The sequence below is a fragment of the Ovis aries genome, chromosome 21 (genome assembly GCF_016772045.2).
Source record: "Ovis aries strain OAR_USU_Benz2616 breed Rambouillet chromosome 21, ARS-UI_Ramb_v3.0, whole genome shotgun sequence".
In the NCBI taxonomy this organism is placed as follows: Eukaryota; Metazoa; Chordata; class Mammalia; order Artiodactyla; family Bovidae; genus Ovis; species Ovis aries.
This window is the reverse complement of record NC_056074.1, coordinates 21409297-21430980: the sequence shown is the minus strand read 5'-3', so window position 1 is coordinate 21430980 and position 21684 is coordinate 21409297. Positions and strand designations below refer to the sequence as shown.

Below are 21684 nucleotides of genomic sequence, written 5' to 3'. Positions count from 1 at the left end.
ATGAGAAACACTGGCCTGGAAGAAGCACAAGCTGGAATCAAGATTGCCAGGAGAAATATCAATAACCTCAGATATGCAGATGACACCACCCTTATGGCAGAAAGTGAAGAGGAACTAAAAAGCCTCTTGATGAAAGTGAAAGAGGAGAGTGAGAAAGTTGGCTTAAAGCTCAGCATTCAGAAAACAATGATCATGGCATCTGGTCCCATCACTCATGGGAAATAGATGGGGCAACAGTGGAAACAGTGTCAGACTTCATTTTGGGGGGCTCCAAATTCACTGCAGATGATGATTGCAGCCATGAAATTAAAAGACGCTTACTCCTTGGAAGGAAAGTTATGACCAACCTAGACAGCATATTCAAAAGCAGAGACATTAGTTTGCCCACAAAGATCTGTCTAGTCAAAGCTATGGTTTTTCCAGTAGTCATGTATAGAGGTGAGAGTTGGACCATAAAGAAAGCTGAGTGCCGAAGAATAGATGCTTTCAAACTGTGGTGCTGGAGAAGACTCTAGAGAGTCACTTGGACTGCAAGGAGATCAAACCAGTCAATCCTAAAGGAAATTAATCCTGAATATTCATTAGGGCTGGTAGTAAAACCGACGTTCTAAGACTTTGGCCACCTGATATGAAGAGCTGACTCATTAGAAAAGACCCTGATGCTGGGAAAGATTGAGGGCAAGAGGAGAAGGGGGCAACAGAGGACAAGATGTTTGGATGGCATCACTGACTCAATGGACGTGAGTTTGAGCAAACTTCAGTAGATAGTGAAGAACAGGGAAGCCTGGCATGCTGAAGTCTGTGGGGTTACAAAGAGCTGGACATGACTTGGCAACTGAACAACAACAAAGTCCTTGTTGATCATCTATTTTTTATATAGTAGTGTGTATATATTAATCCCAGTTTCCTAATTTATCCATCCTACCTGCATGTCTCCACTTTAATAAGTTTGTTTGTTCTTAAAATCTATGTTTGGTAAATAAGCTCATTTGTATAAATTTTTTTACTTTAGATTTCATGTGAGTGATATCCTATAATATTTGTGTTCCTCTATCTGTTTTATTTCTAAGTAAGATAACTGCTAGGTCCATCCATGTCTGTGCAAATGGCATTATTTTGTTCTTTTTTATGGCTGAGTAATATTCCATTGTGTATATATACACTGCATTTCTTTATCCATTCCTCTGTTGATGGACATTTAGGTTGCTTCCATGTCTTGGCTATTGTAAATAGTGCTGCAGTGAACATTGGGGGTGCATGTATATTTTTGAATTATATTTTTATTTAACTTTCGTATTCAACCTGAGGATATTCATACCAACTATTTTCTCTACATGGAAATTCATTTTCCAGATCTTTGCTTGGCTGGCTGCTTCTCACCAACTCATATGTCACTTTCTAACACAATTCTCCCCTGAAAACTCTAGTCCCTCCCTAACTCTCCTTGATCTGTTAACCTGTTTCACTTTATCCCATGAATTTGTTACTGAAATAAAATTTGCAGGCCAGTGGGAAGGGGTAGAGCAATGTAACTCAAAGTGTGGTGTGTGGACTAATTCGGTTCTGCAGATGTTTGTTACTGGTCTATGACAGGGAAAGGAGTTTACTTCCGCATGTAAGTCAATGAAATCACCAAGTATACTGCTTATTTTAGATGATTTTTTTGTTCATTTCTCTATCAGCATTATGGTTTTTGCAGCAAAACTTCATCTGTGAAGAGATCACACTCTGGAATAAACTTCTTAACTTGTGGACTGTAAGAAGACTTGTTCAGAATAACCATTTTGAGTAACACAGAGGATGAGAAAGGGTTAAAAGATCAAGGGGATAAGGAGGAGTAGGGTGAGAACTGATGGGACAGGGATGACATCAGAGGTGAATGGAAGGCCTTAAGTTTATGGGGAAGGGTGCATGTTCTGGAAACCTCAGGTTTGTTTGTTTTTTATTTGTTTATTTAGTTATTTTTTAATTTTTATTTTTACTTTATTTTACTTTACAATACTGTATTGATTTTGGCATACATTGACATGAATCCACTACAGGTGTACATGAGCTCCCCAACATGAACCCCCTTCCCACCTTCCACCCCACATCATCTCTCCGGCTCATCCCCCTGCACCAGTCCCAAGCATCCTGCATCGAACATAGACTGGTGATTCGTTTCTTACATGATAGTATACATGTTTCAATGGCATTCTCCCAAATCATCCCACCCTCTCCCTCTCCCTCAGAGTCCAAAAGTCCACTCTACACATATTTACTCTGGCTTTGCATGTGTGCTAAGTTGTTTCAGTCATGTCTAACTCTTTGTGACCCTATGGACTGTAGTCCACCAGGCTCCTCTGTCCATGGCATTTTCCAGCAAGAAAAAGGGAGTATGTTGTCATGCCCTCCTCCAGGGGATCTCCCCTAACCAGCGATTTAACCCGGGTCTCTTACATCTCTTGCAGTGGCAGGCGGTTCTTTAACACTAGCACCACAAGGGAACCCCACTCTGCCTTTCATTTCAGTTCAGTTCAGTTGCTCAGTCATGTCCGACTCTTTGCAACCCCATGAATTGCAGCACGCTGGGCCTCCCTGTCCATCACCAACTCCCGGAGTTCACTCAAACTTATGTCTGTCGAGTTGGTGATGCCATCCAGCCATCTCATCCTCTGTCATCCCCTTCTCCTCCTCTGTCGTCCCCTTCTCCTCCTGCCCCCAGTCCATCCCAGCATCAGTTTTTCCAGTGAGTCAGTTCTTCACATGAGGTGGCCAAAGTACTGGAGTTTCAGCGTTAGCATCATTCCTTCCAAAGAATTTTATTTTAAAAATCCCATAAAGAAACAATTACCACTGCTGGATGATTTTCTAGATAGGGGAAAATCCAGTATTCGGGGGAAGATCCGTACCAAGATCTCTTAAAAATCTCCAACATCATCATTGTAACTGGGTCAGTTTTTATTGTATAAAACAAAAAGATGCAATAATATAGCATGTTTGGCTTTACTGAGTCCCCATGCAGGGGATAACAGAGGAAAATCCTTCTCTAAAAGACATGACATTGGAGGGTAGGAATTCTCTAAGGTAGTCTGGGATCACCTCTGAACCTACAGAGATCTCCATTAATCTAATTCCATTGGCATGTACCTTTCTTTGGCTCCAGATGATAGAAAGTCTGCTTCAGAGAGGGGCTCAGCTCTGTTTCAGTGGATGCAACAAATGTTAGTAGTTCTGTAAAAGGTGTGTAGTGTAGTATTTTTTACTGATACTGAAGTCACATGATTACTTAAAATATAATGGAAAATACAGATAAAATATGCATCAGAAAGAATTTGCTTTTAATCCCACCAACCTAAAATTGTAACACATATTTTCATGTATTTCCTTCCAGCTTTTTTTCTGTTTACCCCCTTAAAAAAAAAAAAAAGCAGTTGACATCACTGTGTGAATATTTACACATTTTCAAAAACACTAGGCATCACATCAAAGGCATTTCTCTATGTTCTTAGGATTCTTTGTGAACATCAAGGGAATGGTTGCCCAATATCCTATCATGAGGATAGAAGTCATGAAAACAGTCCACTATTTGTGACTACTAGGTTGTTTTAATTTTTTCCTTCTTATTTGTATGAGCTGAAAAACATCTTCTGATTCATCTTTGTATTCCTTTTGAAGGAATTGATTTATATGAATGAAGTGGGTGTGTGCGAATGTGGCCTTGTGTGTCAAAGCTCTGTAGTCCTCTAATTTTTGCCCTGCCCTTCTGTCCCTGCTTCAGTTACCTTTGTGCTCTTGGAACCATGCATTTGTTGCTCCTGCTGGCTTGACCCCCTTTTGATATGAGCATTGAGAAGGATCTGGTGTACACCTAATAGGGAACTTTTATGTCTGCTTGGACCCTGGAATTTCTCTGACAATAGTGTTTGCCAGTCTTGGTCTTCTTTTGCCCTTATAGTCAATCTTGGGTAAAAAGACAAGAGTGAGCAGTTCCCCCAATTTCAGTGGAAATTCAGCTGTACCTGTGTTTTCATGTTGAAAGCTTAACACACTTATCCCTCATATTACCTTGGGTCATTAGAAAAAATAATTTTTCTCTGACCTAATATAGTTTCAAAGCCATTATACAACCTCTTTGCAGCATGAATTCATAATAGACTTTAAAATTCAAAAGGATGCAGTTGTGAGCAAAATGATGAAAGGAGAGAGGAAAATGGAACTGTCGAGGTCAGTAATCAATGCTCTTGCTTTAAAGCCAGTGTTCCCTGCCATGGGTGCCCAGCTTTTCTGTTTCAACTTTGTTTGTTGTTCATTATTTATGAAATAGCTGGGCCCCTTTACATACCTATCAACAAACCACAGTGTGATATTACATTGAAAGAGTTTAGAGGACTCTTTTGATCATAATTTGGACATAGTCTAGTGAAGAGAATGGTGGCATTTGCGTAAAAAGGCTTAAACTAGCTGACAGAAAACTATATTATTGATGTATCACTGCGTGGTTCTCAGTAAGTCTCTCAGCTTTGTGGCTTTTTTTTTTTAATTGAGGTATAATTTATTTACAATGTTGTGTTAGTTTTATGTATACATCAAAGAGATTTAGTTATATATATATATACATACATATATATTATTTCCAGGTTCTTTTCCTTTATAAGTTACTGCAGGATATTAAGTAAAGTTCCTTGTGCTTTATAGTAGGTCCTTGTTCATTGTTTATTTTGTGCATAGTGGTGTGTATATTTTAATCCCCAACTCCTGATATATCAGCTACTTTAAAGCTCATTTTCTACTTCAACAAGATAGGACTAATGATGCCTAATTACTTGCCTCCATTGTTACTCTGAGTTTATATTTAACTGTGGTATAAAAATGTAAATAATTATTTTCAATCTAGAAATAAATTATACTTTACTGAAAAAAATTGTAAAGAGTTAACATTAACACTAATATAATATGCCATTAACATGTGAATGTTGAGTATATACTGAGTTCAGCTTTTAAGCTGGCTTTAGAGAACAATTAGTCAAGGGAAACCAAGCTTTATTTCTCAGCAGGTGTGGGCTGGGTGATTGGCACACTTCACTTTTTGTAAAGCATACAATCACTCTGGAGAAACTGTGGTTCAGAGGGAATATGCAAATTGCTCTGTTAAGACTTCAGGGCGAGTCCTGGAGTCTGCAGGGTCTATGCAACATCCAAGAGGACTTATGTCAAGGTGTATTTCCCATCACTGCTGCTTCCAGTGCCCATGTCCCCACCGAGGGCTGCTGCCAACCTATACCTCTGCAGGAAATGTTTCAACACTAGCAGGGGATTTTTAAAAAGTAAGCTTTTTGGAATACCTGCCATTTAGTAGCCATCAGACTGCAATCATTCTCTATTAAAAGCCTTTAGGAAATTTAGGGTAAGAAAACACAGGATACTGGCTTCAGAGATCAAGTTCTGAGCCTTAAGAGTGGGAGCACTGACTGCAAGATCCTAGCCTAATCCTAGGGAGTATCAAATAGTGAGAACTCACACAAAGGAAACCACTTGAATATAGGATCAGGCATAACCCAATCACCAGGAGCACCCTGTGCAGGAAGCCTCATCTAAACAACAAACAAAAATACAAATCCAGTCTTCAGAACTGGATTACCACCTCACTCAGCCTTGCCCATCAGAGGAAAAACAAAAAAAACAAACAAAAACTCAGTACAAATCTTACCCTAAATTTAGCTTACACAAACCACTGGTCCAAACTTAGGAGAGCAGACACCAAAAGGAAGAAAGAATTCAAACTTGAAGCCTGGGAGAAGGAGACCTCAAACACGATAAGTTTAAAAAAATAAAAATAATGAAAAGGCAGAGAAATACTACACCAGTGAAGGAATAAACTAGAAACACAGCAGTCCAAGTAAATGAAGAGAAATAGGCAAACTACCTGAAAAAGAATTCAGAATAATGATAGTAAAGATGATCAACAACCTTGAAAACAAAATGGAGAAAATGCAAGAATCAACTAAGAAAGACCTAGAAGAATTAAAAAAGAAACATACAGAGACAAAACACAATTACTGAAAACAAAAACAAACACTCTAGAAGGAATCAGTAGCAGACTATATGAAGCAGAAGAACGAATCAGTGAGCTGGAAGATAAACTGATGGAAATAACTTCTGAAGAGCAGAATAAAGTAAAAAAGAATGGCAAGACTGAAGACAGTCTCAGAGACCTCTGGGACAATATCAAATGCACCAACATTCAAGTTTTAGGTGTCACAGAAGAAAAAGAGAAAAAGAAAGGGTTTAAAAAAATTTTTGGTGAGATTATAGTTGAAATTTTCCCCAACCCAGAAAAGGAAATAGTCAACCAAGTCCAAGAGGCACAAAGAGTCTCGTACAGGATAAACCCAAGGAGAAACATGTCAAGACATGCTAATCAAATGAACAAAGACTAAACACAAAGAAAGAATATTAAAAGCAGCAAGGGAGAAGCAACAAGTAACATACAGGGGAAATCCCATATGTTTAACAGCTGATCTTTCAGCAGAAACTCTGCAGGCCAGAAGGGAATAGCAGGATATATTTAAAATACTGAAAGGGAAAAATCTACAACCAAGATTACTGAATCCAGCAAGGATCTCATTCAAAATTTATGGAGAAGTAAAAAGATTTGCAGGCAAGGAAAAGTTAAGAGAATTCAGTACCACCGAGCCAGCTTTGCAACAAAAGTTAAAGGGACTTATATAGTCAAGAAATATAAGAGAAGAAAAACGATCTATGAAATCAACATCAAACAATTAAGAAAATGGCAATAGGAACATATATATTAGTAATTACTTTAAATGTAAGTGGATTAAATGCTCCAACCAAAAGATACAAACTGGCTGAATGGATACAAAAATGAAACCCTTATATATGCCGTCTACAAGAAACCCTCTTCTGACCTAAAGACACATATAGACTGAAAGTGAGAGGATGGAAAAATATATTCTATGCACATGTGAAGCAAAAGAAAGCTGGAATTAATAGCAATCCTCATATCAGACAAAATAGACCTTAAAGAAGATTACAAGAGAAAAGGAAGGACACTACATAATGATCAGGGGATCAATCCAAGAGGAAGACATAACAATTGTAAATATCTATGCACCCAACATAGGAGCACCTCAATACATAAGACAAACACTAACAGACATAAAAGGAGAAAATGACAGTAACACGAAAATAGTAGGAGGCTTTAACACCCTAGTCATCCCAATGGACAGATCATCAAAACAGAAATTAATAAGGACACACAAGTCTTAAATGATACATTAGATGAGATGGATCTCATTGATATCTTCAGGGCATTCCATCCAAATGCAGAAGAATACATCTTCTTCTCAAGTGAACATGAAACATTCTCTAGGATAGACCACATCTTGGGTCACAAATCAAGCCTCAGTAAATTTAAGAAAATTGAAATTATATCAAGTGTCTTCTCTGACCACAATACTATGAGACTAGATATCAATTACAAGAAAAAACTATAAGAAACACAAACATATGGAGACTAAACAACATGTTTCTAAACAGCCAACAGGTTACTGAAGAAATCAAAAGGGAAATCAAAAGATTTCTAGAAAGAAATGATAATGAAAGCATGGCAACTCAAAACCCATGGGATGCAGCAAAAGCAGATCTAAGAGGGAATATTATAGCAATATAATCCTGCCCCAAGAAACAAGAAAAACATTGAATAGACAACCTAACTTTATACCTAAAACAACTGGACAAAGAACAAAACCCCACAAAATTAGTAAAAGGAAAGAAATCATAAAGATCTAAGCGAAATAAATGAAAAAGAAAGAAACAACAGTAAATACTAATTCAACTAAAATCTAGTTCTTTTAGAAGATAAATAAAATTGACAAACCTTTAGCCAGACTCATCAAGAACAAGAGACAAGCATCAAATCAACAAAATTAGAAATGAAAAAGGAGAGGTTACAACAGAAAATGTAGAAATACAAAGGATTATGAGGTTATTATGAACAACTATATGGCAACAAAATGGATAACCTGGAAGAGATGGACAGATTGTTAGATAGTTCAGTCTTCCAAGACTTCCAAGCAGGAAGAAATAGAAATTATGAACAATCCGGTTACAAGCACTGAAATTGAATCTGTGATCAAAAACCAAAAAGCCTAGGACCACATGGCTTCACAGGAGAATTGTGTCAAACATTTATAGAAGAGTTAATGCTTATCCTTCTAAAACTATTTCAAAAAATTTCAGAGAAAGGAACATGTCCAAACTAATTCTATGAGGCCACCATCACCCTGATACCAAAACCAGACAAAGACAACACACAAAAACAAAACTACAGGCCAATATCACTGATAACATAGATGCAAAAATCCTCAAGAAAGTTTTAGCAAACAGAACTCAGCAGCATATCAGAAAGCTCATACACCATGATCAAGTTGGGTTTATTCCAGGAATGCAAGGATTCTTCAATATACACAAATCAATCAATGTGATACACCATATTAACAAATTGAAAGATAAAATCCACATAATCATCTCAATAGATGCAGAAAAAGCCTTTGACAAAATTCAGCACCCATTTATGATTAAAACTGTTCAAAAAAATGAGCATAGAACCTATAGTTCTATAGAACCTATAGTAAAGGCCATATATGATAAGCCTAGAACAAACATTTTTCTCAATGTTGAAAAACTGAAAGCATCCCCCCCAAGATCAGGAACAAGACAAGGCTGTCCACTTTCACCACTATTATTCAGCATAGTTTTGGAAGTCCTAGCTACAGCAATCAGAGAAGAAAAAGAAATAAAAGGAATCCAGATCAGAAAGAAGAAAAGCTATCACTGTTTGCAGATGACATGATATTGTACTTGCTGCTGCTGCTAAGTTGCTTCAGTCATGTCTGAGTCTGTGCGACCCCATAGACGGCAGCCCACCAGGCTCCCCCATCCCTGGGATTCTCCAGGCAAGAACACTGGAGTGGGTTGCCATTTCTTCTCCAATGCATGAAAGTGAAAAGTGAAAGTGAAGTCACTCAGTCCTGTCTGACTCTTAGTGACCCCATGGACTGTAGCCCACCAGGCTCCTCCATCCATGGGATTTTCCAGGCAAGAGTACTGGAGTGGGGTGCCATTGCCTTCTCCGGATATTGTACTTAGAAAACCCTAAAGATAGTATTAGAAAATTACTAGGCTAATCAGTGAATTTAGCAAAGTTGCAGAATACAAAATCAGTACACAGAAATCACTTGCATTTCTATATACTAACAATGAAAAATCAGAGAAATTAAGGAATCAATTGCAATAAAAAGAATTAAATATCTAGGAATAAACTTACCTATGGAGACAAAAGAACTGTATACAGAAAATTATAAGACACTTATGAAAGAAATCAAAGATGATATAAACAGATAGAGAGATATTCCATGTTCCTGGGTAGGAAGAACAAATACTATGAAAATGGCTATACTACCAAATGCAATCTACAGATTCAATGTGATTCCTTTTACCAAATTACCAAAGACATTTTTCACAGAACTAGAACAAAAAGTTTCACAATTCATAAAGAAACACAAAAGACCCCGAATATCCAAAGCAGTCTTGAGAAAGAAGATGGAGCTGGAAGAATCAACCTTTCTGACTTCAGATTATACTACAAAGCTATGGTCATCAAGACAGTAGGGTAATGGCACAAAAACAGAAACATAGACCAACAGAAAAAGATAGAAAGCCCAGAAATAAACCCCTGCACCTATGGGTACCTTATTTTTGACAAAGGAGGCAGGAATATACAATAGGACAAAGACAGCCTCTTCAATAAATGGTGCTGGGAAAACTGGATAGCTATATGCAAAAGAATGAAATTAAAACACTTCTTAACACCATACACAAAGATAAACTCAAAATGGATTAAAGATCTAAATGTATGACCAGAAACTATAAAACTCTTAGAAGAAAACATAGGCAGAATGCTCAGTGACATAAATCAAAACACGATCCTCTATGACCCAACTCCTAGAGTGATGGAAATAAAAACAAAAGTAAACAAGTGGGACCTAATTAAACTTAAAAGCTTTTGCACAGCACAGGAAACTATAAGCAAGGTGAAAAGACAGATCTCAGAATAGGAGAAAATAATAGCAAATGAAACAACTGACAAAGGATTAATTTCCAAAATGTACAAGCAGCTCATGCAAGTCAATGCCAGGAAAACAACCCAATAGAATGTGGGAAAAACACCTAAACAGACATTTCTTCAAAGAAGACATACAGGTGATTAACCAACACACAAAAAAATGCTCAGTGTTGCTAATATGACTCAGCAATCCCACTCCTGGGCATAAACCCTGAGGAAACCAGAACTGAAAAAGACACATGTATCCCATTGTTCATTGCAGCACTTTTTACAATAGCTAGAACATGGAAGCCACCTAGATGTCCATCAACAGCTGAATGGTTAAAAAAGTGCGGTATGTATGCAGAATGGAATGTTACTCAGCCATAAAAAGGAACACATTTGAGTCAGTTGTAATGAGGTCGATAAACCTAGAACCTATTATATAGAGTGAAGTAAGTCAGAAAGAGAAAGATAAATACCATATTCTAACTCAGATATACGGAATCTAGAAAAATGTTACTGAAGAATTTATTTACAGGGCAACAATGGAGAAACAGACATAGAGAATAGACTTATGGACATGGGGAGAGGGGAGCAGAGGGTGAGATGTATGGAAAGAGTAACATGGAAACTTACATTACCATATGTAAAATAGATAATCAACAGGAATTTGCTGTATGACTCAGGAAACTCAAACAGGGGTTCTATCTCAACCTAAAGGGGTAGGATGGGGAGGGAAATGGGAGGGAAGTTCAAAAGGGAGGGGCTATATGTATACCTATGGCTGATTCATATTGAAGTTTGACAGAAAACAGCAAAATTCTGTAAAGCAATTATTCTTCAATTTAAAAAAAAATTAAAAAGAAAAAAAAACGTAAAAAAAAAAAAGACTGCAGTGTTAGTGGCTGCCAGAGCTGGGGTTTGAGCTTAGATTGATCTAATTCTAAACAAAATGCTTTTTATACTAGATCCGTATTCATAAATTTTTAAAGGGCAACAAACAAACGTTGACCTTGATTTAAATGTTTATTCAAATAGTTCTTAAATGGATAGAAACTTAAAATCAGATGTATATTTCGAATAACTATGGCTGTTATACATCCACAAAGGCAAACCAATTTACTAGTTAAGTATAAACAAAACCACAAGCCAATAAAGTTCAAATTTTAATTACATTGATTCAGCATGACCAAGGGTTGTTTGCTGGAAATAAATCTGTAGTGGCAGCATGTTATACAGCATGGATTCTAAAGCATGAGTTCTTTGGATTTGGCACATGGACACCACCAATTGCAGTGTGACTGCTCATTTGCCCCTACTTTCTGTATCTGAACCATTGTTAAGTCTTCTTTTGAAAAGTGTGCCATAAATTTCATTTGGCCTTGAACATATCCTTATCAGGCAATTCCACCTCTTTCTCATTTGTTAATAGTCCTTAAAGTATAACATCTTAGCACAGTGCTTTATAAATTAAAAAAAAAAAAAAAACAACAAAGATGGGCACAGAAATTGCATGGCTGCACTATTATAAAGAGATCGTTATAATAAACCAAAATATACTTAGATAATGGAGAAGGAAATGACAACCCATTCCAGTAGTTTGCCTGGAGAATCCCATGGACAGAGGAGCCTGCCACAGGCTACCTGTAGTCCATGGGGTCACAAAGAATCAAGCATGACTTAGTGACTGAACAATACTTACATAAAAGGGTTAAGATTATTGTTGAAATTAATTGTATTACATAGGACTCATGGATCCCTGAAGGCATCTATATTGTCCTAATATCCATGGACCCTTTTTCAGGATAACTGCTTATGAATCCACGGGGAACACATTTTCTGGAGGAAATAAAAAGGGGCTGTGAATATTCGCAGATATTATTGAGCCTTGAAATACTGTGGCGCAGTATTCATTGAGAGATTCGACAGTGTGGCTCTTCCCAGTGGTCTGTACTTGCAAGGCTTAGCCTGAACACAGACGAGTCAGCAGTCTCAGCACCAGGTGCCTGAAATGGAAACCCACTCTGGGGACAGCAGCTTCCTAACTGTAGCTGCCTGTCTTTCCCTCTCTTCCTGGTGAGAGCCAGTTCTTTCCCGGGTTGGCCTGGGGACTTGAAGGTGATAATGCTCGAGAACATCTGAAGAGAGGTGAATGGGCGGTCAGGGAATTGTTGCTGACACAAATCCCCAGCCTTGTGTTCTTAGCACCACTGGAAACGGAATTTTATTGCATTTGTTTTTTTCTCTGTTGCTGTAGGTGCATACACAGATCAGGCTTTGTGAGGTTTTATTTCATTGTAATGCCTACTTTTCCATTTTTGGTACATAAACAAGTCTTTCGGTAAATCAAGGACCCAGAATAATTAGTAATTATGGAGCAGTGCATTGAAGCAGCATTTGGAATTGTTACAAGCACACTGAGAATTGCTTATGGTGCTACTAACAAAGCCCAAAGATGAAAATAGGACATGGCTATTGGAGAAGGCAATGGCACCCCACTCCAGTACTCTTGCCTGGAAAATCCCATGAACGGAGGAGCCTGTTAGGCTGCAGTCCATGGGGTCGCGAAGAGTCAGACACGACTGAGCGACTTCATTTTCACTTTTCACTTTCATGCATTGGAGAAGGAAATGGCAACCCACTCCAGTGTTCTTGCCTGGAAAATCCCAGGGACGGGGGAGCCTGGTGGGCTGCCGTCTCTGGGGTCGCACAGAGTCAGACATGACTGAAGCGACTTAGCAGCAGTAATAGCATGGCAAAATTATCATTTCAGAGTAGGTAAAGATGAGGGCAAGAAAATATGGTAGCCCTATTTGGGGTAAAAGGGGCATGTGGGCAAGGAGAGTACTTCTGTACATTCAGTAACTTCAAAAATACTGTGAATCTGCAATGGCCAAGCACCTATATTCATTGCAAGCGATACAGCAATTAAGAGGTTGCTGCTGCTGCAGCTGCTAAGTCGCTTCAGTTGTGTCCGACTCTGTGCGACCCCAGAGACAGCAGCCTACCAGGCTCCCCCGTCTCTGGAATTCTCCAGGCAAGAACACTGGAGTGGGTTGCCATTTCCTTCTCCAATGCATGAAAGTGAAAAGTGAAAGTGAAGTCGCTCAGTTGTGTCTGACTCTGTGACCCCATGGACTGTAGCCCACCAGGCTCCTCCATCCATGGGATTTTCCAGGCAAGAGTACTGGAGTGGGGTGCCATTGCCTTCTCCAATTGAGAGGTTGACAGGGTCTAATTCTGAAGTAATAAAAGTTATATTCTGGATATTAAAGAGATATTAAATGAGAAAATGAAATGGCCAAAAATTTTAATAAATTCTAGAAACTGGGGCCTTAAGTTTGGAAAAAGATAATGTGTTCTAGCAAATGTGGGTTTTGCTTAGAGAAATAGTGAGAAAGAGGCACACCATGACATTTGTGAGGCTGGCAGAGTTCACATGTTGAAGAGCCTGAGGGCTGTATTAAGGAATTTTAAGTTTTTTCTAAGTGTAAGCATTCATTACAAAAGATGCTAAGCAGGGACAGAATGTGTGGTTTAGATTTTCATATGCTCCAATGACTGATTGATGAAGAATGTGGTGGAAAAGGTCACATGGAAACCAGGTCTCCAGAGAGGCCTTCTCAGGGGAGCAAGGATGGTAAACAGATGAAGATGAAGTGAAGATGGAGGAAAGTGGATGGACTTGACATGGATTTACTGAAATATATTTAAATGGACAATACTCAAGAATAGAGTATTGAATAGAGTGAAGTGAAAGAGAAGGGGTCAGGGAGAACCAGGAAGTTCCTGTATGTAATAATTGTGTGGATGGTGATGTCACTTTGTGAGAGGGAAATTCAGGAATTCCATGTTCTATTTGAGATCAATTCAGTCACTCAGTCATGTTCATCTCTGTGTGACCCCATTTGACTGCAGCATGCCAGGCTTCCCTGTCCATCACCAACTCTCGGAGCTTGCTCAAACTCATGTCCATTGAGTTGGTGATGTCATCCAACCATCTCATCCTCTATCATCCCCTTCTCCTTCTGCCTTCAATCTTTCCCAGCATCAGGGTCTTTTCCAATGAGTTAGTTCTTCGCATCAGGTGGCCCAAGTATTGGAGTTTCAGCTTCAGCATCAGTCCTTCCAATGAATGTTCAGGACTGATTTCCTTTAGAATGGACTGGTTGGATCTCCTTGCAGTCCGAGGGACTCTCAAGAGTCTTCTCCAACACCACAGTTCAAAAGCATCAGTTTTTCAGTGCTCAGTTTCTTTATGGTCCAACTCTCACATCCATACATGACTACTGGAAAAACGATAACTTTGATTAGACTGACCTTTGTCGGCAAAGTCATGTCTCTGCTTTTTATTATGCTGTGTAGGTTTGTCACAGCTTTTCTTTGAAGGAGCAAGCATCTTTTAATTTCATGGCTGTATTCACCATCTGCAGTGATATTGGAGCCCAAAGAGTAAAGTCTCTCACTGTTTCCATTGTTTCTCCATCTATTTTCCATGAAGTGATGGGACTGGATGCCATGATCTTAGTTTTCTGAATGTTGACTTCTAAGCCAACTTTTTCCACTCTCTTCATTCACTTCCGTCAAGAGGGTCTTTATATCTACGAAACATCCAAGAGGAGTTGAGTAGTAGGAGGTTGGATATAGGTTCTTGAGTTCAAAGTAGAGCCTGCACTGGAGATATAAATGTAGGAATTATCAGGGTAGAGGTGATACTGGAATCCATACAAATGGGTGAGATCATAAAGGGAGAATGATAGAGGCTCAGACCAAATCCTGAGGATTTATAGTTTCAAGTTTAATGGAGATGGAGGAACCAGCAGAGATGACTGATAAATTGTGCTCAGTGAGACAGAAGGTGCTTTCAGTGAGAAGACAGAAACCTAGGATAGGATTTTCAGTGAGACAGAAGGTGATTTCAATGAGAAGATAGAAACCTAGGATAGCATTTTCAAGGGGAGGAGTTAATTCTGCAAATGCTGCTGAGAAACATTCGATCAGAAAGATATCTGTTTGATTCAGCAAGAGGTTGTTTGTTGGTGATTTTAACAAAGAGCAGTTTCCATGGGAATAGTTGGGGCAGAAGACTGCCGGATAGGAGTAGGTTGAGGAGTGAATGAAAAGTGAGACTGAAGAAAGCATGTGGAGGGAACTCTTTTGAGAAGTTTTTAAGGGTAACAGAGAAATGGACCTGCAGCAGAGGGGCTGATCAGAGGACTAGCTGAAGTTTGTTTTTGTTGTTCAGGTTTTGTTTATTTGCATGTTTATGTTTTAAAGTGAGAGAGATCAGAGCATGTACCAACTTGGATGGAAGAGCTCCGGGAGGAGAGAGGTGTGATGTTGGAGAGAGGGGATCCTTTAGGGACCAAGTTGGAAACAACTGAGCGACTTCCTTTCACTTTTCACTCTCATGCATTGGAGAAGGAAATGGCAACCCACTCTGGTGTTCTTGCCTGGAGAATCCCAGGGACAGAAGAGCCTGGCAGGTTGCCACCTCTGGGGTCGTACAGAGTTGGACACAACTGAAGCGACTTAGCAGCAGCAGCAGCAGCAGCAGCAGCAGCAGCAGCAGCAGCAACAGCATGGTATCTATAGTATAAATAGACAATCTACCAGTAGATGACAATGGACATTCCTTTATTTTTAATAAGTAAAAGATTGTTGTCGTTGGTGTGTTGATTTGTTGGTATAAAAATAACTCTGTTTCTTTATAAGGCAGTTTGTTTCCTCTGTGGAGTGTGAAGGGGGGTCATCAGATGACCACTGGAGAGAATACAGAGATGGGAATCAGGAGGTAAAGAGAGGTTTAACAGAGTTGGGAAGGGTGGTGGATTCATGTCAATGTATGGCAAAACCAATACAGTATTTTAAAGTAAAATAAAGTAAAAATAAAAATTAAAAAATAAAAGAAAAACAAATCTGTACCATAGGAAAGGTTTACAATTTGATTGTATTAAAAAAAAAAAGGAATCTGTAGGAATGTCCTTTTGATAGTCCATTAAGCTGTTTGTGTGAATTTGTATTTTTGTTTTTGGGTTTATATCTGTATTTCCTGAAACTTCTAATTGGGTGAAGGCAGAGGAAAGTGAAGAGTTGAGTTCAAAAAGGTTTAGTGTTTTGCCTAGACAGAGAATACAGGGGAACAGTTGGCCAAGCAGGTTGAGGTTAAAGGTTTGATTAAAAAGAAAGACATGGAATCTAATCCAAGCAGGGGCAAAGGCTGGTGATCAGTGAGAAAGTAAAGAGTAGATTAATGGATTGGCAACCTTCAATGAGGTAGAAGAATTGTGAGCGGTGAAGCAATGCATATATGCAAGTATAAAATACTTAATGTAAAAAATTATAAAGAGCTATTGTAAGAGGCTTGTGATGAGATTGTTGAAGGAAGTGAATTTTTGATGATGATAAGATTTCGCGTGTAAGTAATGGTGTGAATAGCTCAAGTGGCAAGAGTGTCCATGGTGAAGAAGTCAAGAAACAGAGTCCAGGAGACTCACTGGTCTCATTTGTTTGAAATGTCCAGGGGACATCACAAACTGTCTTCTGTGGTTTAGAGTAAATACACGTAGGGACTATTTTATACAGATGAGTTTCCTCATGAAAAGCACTTGGTAAATACTGCATACTTCTCTATCACTCCTCTTTCTCAGACACAAATCATATTTTTATTGGAAAGACACTAAGAACGCTAGTAGAAAGATACCTGTTAATTAACTTTTATAACTTTGGGGGACCACATCCTTATTTCTTCCCTGTTGCTAAACTTTTTGGACTATTCCCACTGTTTTATTTTTCCAGACCAACATGATCATATTTCAGTAATAATCTTGTGTGCACTGTAATTGAAACTGAATTAAGCATATAATTAAATTTCAGCATAGCTGCCATTTAAACATTATTTAGTTTTACCACAAATGCCTTTCTTTCCACTATTCAATTACTCTTGAGTCTTTAGGTTAAAATTTTTATAGTTTTTTTTCCCCCAATATGTGTCTTTTCTGAATATTTCTTGTTAATGTTATTTCTGGTTATCTTTTGTTGTGCTGCTAATATGGTGATTATCTTTTTCCATTATATTTTATACCTTTTTATTGCTGGTGTTTAAGGGTGCTATTGATTTTTCTATATTTACTTTGGATCTGTCTTCATTACTGAACTCTTTTATTAGTGTTAATGGCATTTTAATTGATTCTCTAAAGCAGTGTTTCTTAAGTCTCAATAAGGTGTAAACTAATTTTCAAAGGAAAACAGTATTTTGAACAACGTGTTCTTTAACAAAATAGTCAAAATATTGCTATAATGTCCAATTGCCTTTGGGTCTTTCATTGTATTCTCATTTATATTCCTGTTTCTTTGTCTTGTTTGATCTGTTGATATCTTACTGCTTGTTACAATCCTCTCTTTGATAACATGGCCATGTTCTGCTTCTTATCCTCTCTCTTCTAGGAGAGCAGCTTTACTATGTGTGTGTGTGTGTGTTGTTTCCCCCAGTTTTCTGGGACTTAGCCTTCACCTTCTTGATGTTGTGAACAAACACAAGTCTTACTTTCTCAAGGCAATTCAAACCATGGGGAGACATTCACAAGGGTGTTCAGCCTGTTCACCAACTGCTTTATTTCCTTAGGCTACTTTCCTGGCTTCTTTCAACATTCATGCTTTTTTTTTTTTTTCTTTTAATTGGGATATAGTTGCTTTACAGTGTTGTGTTTGGTTTCTACTGTTGGACAAAGTGAATCAGCTTTATGTATACCTATATCCTCCGTCTTGAATCTCTCTCCCATCCGCCCCCATCCCAGCTCCCTGTCATCGCCGAGCGCAGAGCTGAGCTCCGTGTGTTATCAGCGCATCCCCACTAGCTATTTTACACATGGTAGTGTTTATATGTCCATTCCCATCTCCCAGTTCATCCCACCGCACTTCTCAACCCCTGTGCCCACAATTCCATTCTTTATATGTGTCTCTGTTGCTGCCTTGCAAATAGGTTCATCTGTACCATTTTTCTAATTCCACATATATATGTTAATACACAATACTTGTTTTTCTCTTTCTGGCTTACTTCACTCTGTATAACAGACCTTAGGTCCAGCCACATCTCTACAAATGACCCAGTTTTGTTCTTCATTATGACTGAGTAATATTGCATGGAGCATTCATGCTTCTGATGGCTTTTTTTTTTTCTCTGTTGGCATCACCCTATCATGTGATAGCTTCCTCTGTGATTGCTGCCCTTCATTTTCCTCACCTGGTAAGACAGGGCTTCTGGGAATGTCAAAGATGTACTTCCCCAAAGCACATACTCTGACTTGGAGGCAGAATGTGTGTGCGCTCAGTTGTGTCTGGCTCTTTGCGAGCCCATGGACTGTAGCCAGCCAGGCTCCTCTGTCCATGGGATTCTCCAGGCAAGAATACTGGAGTGGGTTGCCATTTCCTTCTCCAATGCATACATGCATGCTAAGTCGTGTCGATCGTGTCCGACTCTATGCGACCCCATGGACAGCAGCCCACCAGGCTTCTCCATCCGCAGGATTCTCCAGGCAAGAATACTGGGGTCGGTTGCCATTTCCTTCTCCAGGGGATCTTCCTGACCCGGGGATTGTACTCACATCGCCTGCATTGCCGGCAAATGCTTTAGGTCTGAGTCATTAGGGAAACCCAGCTTGGAGGGTAGCCTGGCCTGCAGGAATTTTGCGGGGGACTGCTCTCAGGATTAATGTCTACGGAGAAAGAAGGAAGCAGGAATGGGAAGAGGAAGAAGTGGAACTGCCATGTGGTCAGAAGAAAAGCCTCAGCCAATCCCTTGGGAAGCTCTGGAGGGCTTGGCTGGCAGCCTTGTCCTGAGTTTGGATAAGCAGATTGAGTAAGCACAGCAGGGACCAGTCACTGGACGTGATCCTGGGAAGGGGACGTGACGTTGGTCAAGGCAGCTGCTCATCTGAGGGAAATTCCTAGAGTGAGTCTCAGATGAGCGCACTTAGCTGCCAACACTCAAAATTGGAGGGATTAAGTGCTTCAGTCCTGAAGAGGGAGCAGGACAACTCACTGTTGTCCTTTTCAGCTTTTGCTTTTGCTGTTGAAACTTCTGACCAGGCATCATTACCACAATTGTTTTCATATTCTATCTCCTTTCCCAACCACAGATTACCTCACTTTCAACTTCCTTTAGTTGATTTGGTTTTGAGATAATTCCAGAAACTCTTAACTACTTGAAATGTTCATGATTCAAAAAACATAAAGCAAATTTTTGATCTGAGCTAGATAGTATTTGATTATAATGTCTAGGATTGCATACTTAACACAGTGTTTCCCAATCAGGGCCGCTCTCACAGGATGTATCATTGAGTTTCTCTTGCCTTAGAGTGAGGTACTAACTAACTCCTTAACTTTTGCTGAATAATGAGCCATCCTCAACTTTCTTGTCAAATAACAGAAATATGTATAATTTCTTAATGTTTCTTCAGATTGGCCTGGGCTGGATGGTCTTTGAAGGCCCTCCTTACCTGACTGAGAAAGTGGATCAATGTCAGGTGGGCAGTGGGGTGAAATAGCCATATACCTGCTGTCCTTCAGGATACTAGCCTGGGCGTGGTCCCAATGTATTTTTTTCAGAGTTACCAAGATAGCAAGTCCCAACATACAAGTAATTTCTGTGTCCCTATTTTTATGGTGATCATTATTATCCTATTAACCAAAGCAAGTCACATGACAAGCTGGGAGTCAGAGTGGTAGGGGACCACCCAAAGGCATGAAACAGGAAAGAGAATTATTGTGGGCATTTTTGTCAACACTCTCCCACAGGTACCATCCTCAGATGTTGAGACAGACATCTTTCATCTTTGCTCAAGTATCTGAAAATGCACTGTCCTGGTGTCATCCTATATATCACTTCCCTAATTTTTCTTCATGCCAGCAGGAAATCTGGTGGATTATCCTCTTACTCCTTGATGTCTGAAGTGGTTCTGTGCATTAGATATGATTTCTTTTCCCCTATATAGCACTCTGATTCAACTCAACTTGATTCTGTCATTGGTCAATGCCTAGCAACATATAAGCTGTCAGTGAATGTTTGTGGGTTGGATGAGTGAAGGAAGTAAATGAGAAAGGGAAGGGAGTTACTGGTGAATTATTATTTTTTTTAAATAATAAACTCAAAGCCTTTGAGCTTGCTCCTCAGACCTGATCTCATTGGTTTAAAATGCCTGTGTCTTGATAAGGGAATAAACATAAAGTGGGAAGGTTGAACACCACTGAGTGACTGAGCTGAACTGAAAGAAGGAAGCAGGGAGATTAACTGGGAGCAAGTTGGAATTGCTGTGTAACTCCAGGGAGTGTGTCTACCTGGGATATAGGGAGTGGCACCCTCAAGTTTGCAGTGTGGGTGGTCCAGGACCATGATCTGGATCCATCTCTGAGGACTTCTTGTCCGCTTGTGCCTTTGTGGTCCCTCCTTTCACACTAAGGGGAACTGTGTTTAAGATTGCTGAACTGCATTTTTAGGAGTTCCTGAGTATTTTCCTGCCAAACTATGGGGAAGGATGAAAACCTGTTTAAGGCTGGTTACCTATTCACAGATGTCACTTTAAGTACTCCCCTCCCCAGAGTAGTTGGTTTCAGAACAGACAGATCCATCCCTAGCAAAAATCTCAACTTCGTCTTGCTATACACACGCTTAATCTTTTGAAGACCCACACAGCGCAGTAAGTCCTGGCAATTCCCCACTGCGGGCCCAAATTCAATGCTTTAAAAGTGAAGTTGAAAAAAAAATGTGATTAATAAAATGTTAGTTTGACAACTGAAGCCACAAGCAAACACAGATGTAGAAGTCAGTCATTGGCAATGACTGTGCTGCATTTGAAATGCTTTCAGAGCCCATGAATTAAAATAAGATATAATTGTCTACCTTTGTCGGCAGTATTATTAACTTAGCTCCTCCCGTCTCCCTCCTATCACAGGAGATGATCCGTAGAGTTTTATTTAGCATTGAAATAGCAGGGATAGGTGGGGAGACCAAAAGAAAAACCTGCAAGGTTTTCTTTTCTTCCTTTAAGGCTTGCTTCAATCTTTCTTCTATAAACTAATAATTTTAATCAGATTCTTAGAAGTGACAATCCGAATAGAGATTACTTAGAACTCACATATTATATAAATGTAATTTTTGAGACAGTCTGTTTTAAATTGGCTTGCCCCCCCCCCCCCCCACTTCGGTTAGCTTGATTTGATAAGGTGTAGATAGCACAAACTCTGAAACGACTAGCAGAATTAAAATATGCAGTGTTGTCTGACTCAGACAAGAGGAATTATTTCTAAATCTTCTGTGACATGTAAATCTGCAGCCCTCCATCCTGGATCAGCCTGCAAAACTCAGATTGGGGTTGACAAGAGCTTCTTTGTTAGATAAATGTTTCTTAAAAACTTTTGTGCTTTAATGTTTGTCCTCTTGCCTTAATAAGGGTTGGCAAATACCAGGGTGATCTCAGGGTCATTTAACCTCTCTGGGACTTGGTGTTCTCATCTGTAAAGTGAGGGGGTTGGACTCAGGGACCACACGGATTGCATCTGATTTTGAAATTCAATGACTC

General features: G+C 39.2%; 1 protein-coding gene across 7 annotated transcripts in view; it reads left to right on the top strand.

Annotated features, from left to right (window-relative positions):
- Positions 1-21684, top strand: part of NELL1 (neural EGFL like 1) — a 1034396-nt gene that overhangs the window by 408129 nt on the left and 604583 nt on the right. The gene's annotated exons all lie outside the window — the stretch shown is intronic.